Raw genomic sequence first — 1,359 nt, 5'->3', positions numbered from 1 at the left:
CGGTCCACGGTGGAGTCTGGTAATTGCCAGTTTAAACAAATTTCCAGGTGCTGCTGGTGCTGCTGAAGGGTCCACACACTGAGAACCACTGGTTTGGAGACACGGCAAATTGCTCCAGCTCATCCAGCTAATAAATGACAGCTGAGATTCAATCCCAGGTTTTCCATTCCATATTAAGTGCTTGCACTTCTACACAGCAAACATAAAGAATAATCTTCAAAAACAATGAGCAAATCTGTTAAAGAACATTGGTATTTTTCAACAAAGTTGGGCAAGCCAACAGAGAGAAGGAAAATACACATATGAGAACCACTGGAGATTTTCAAACAACTATCACCAAATATACTGACAGCTTCATGTGGGAGAAAATTTAGACATAAAAAAAGGAGAATGTGTGGTGTTCCAAAGATGTTTTATCTCCTAGCATTATTATTGTTAGCTTGATGTTGAGTCATCCATCCACTGGACTGAATGGATATTTTAAAATCTTAGTTGGCTCAGTGGTCTAAAACAAAAATGCCTCCAGTTTGTTTGAGTCTTGAGAGAGAAATGGTATGGTGTTAGTTTCAAAGAGACTATTATCTCCAAGCATAGAATTCGTAACAACTGTCCATAAGGGAGGAAGTGAAGCAGAGCTTTTCCCCAGAGAGTCATCATGCACAAGAGGACAGACAAGGAGCCACACAGCCGTGGGTGCACAGATCTAGAAGGGGGGCTGCCAAGACTTAATGGGATGAGACACCTTGTCAGATATCAGTGAGGGCCAGAGGCAGCTCAGTGACTAGACACCCCCACCCCTGTCCCACAATGTAAGCGCATGATGGCAAGTTCATTAACTTCATTGTCAGACTCGTAAGCTTCCCCCGCATCAGGATTCCAACTTGGGGATGAAGGCACGAATGGGAGAACTGTGCTCACTTCGGCAGCACATAGACTAAAATTGGAACGATACAGAGAAGAGTAGCATGGCCCCTGCGCAAGGATGACACGCAAATATGTGAAGCGCTCCATATTTTTTATGACTTTATGAGGGGTTTAAATGTCTATTACGTTGCTTTGTACATCTGAAACTAATAAAAATAAATAAATTTTTAAAAAAAGAATGGGAGAATGATTGAAGTGACAGTCTGCATGCTGAACTGAGCAATTACCAGAAAAACTTTTTCATCCAGATGAGATTGTTTTACCTCAAAATGCAAGATTGTTTCCTGATACTGAGTGGAAGTGGGGTTTCATTCACAATTTGAGTTCAGTTTTAAAAAAATGAAATAGTCATATTTCTTCACATTTCAACTGTGACTGTATTATTTTAGTCCTCTACAGAAGTAAAAAACAGAAGTGATGTGACAGAACAGAATC

General features: G+C 40.5%; 1 non-coding gene across 1 annotated transcript; it reads left to right on the top strand.

The window, feature by feature from the left end:
* Window positions 1-910: 910 nt before the first annotated feature.
* Window positions 911-1,017, top strand: LOC141572032 (U6 spliceosomal RNA). The gene has a single exon (XR_012497043.2). It is a non-coding gene; the product is annotated as a U6 spliceosomal RNA (small nuclear RNA).
* The last annotated feature ends 342 nt before the right edge of the window (window positions 1,018-1,359 follow it).

The sequence above is a fragment of the Rhinolophus sinicus genome, chromosome 2 (assembly GCF_057876585.1).
Source record: "Rhinolophus sinicus isolate RSI-liver-muscle chromosome 2, RSI-T2T, whole genome shotgun sequence".
In the NCBI taxonomy this organism is placed as follows: domain Eukaryota; kingdom Metazoa; phylum Chordata; class Mammalia; order Chiroptera; family Rhinolophidae; genus Rhinolophus; species Rhinolophus sinicus.
This window is presented reverse-complemented; position numbering and strand designations above follow the sequence as displayed.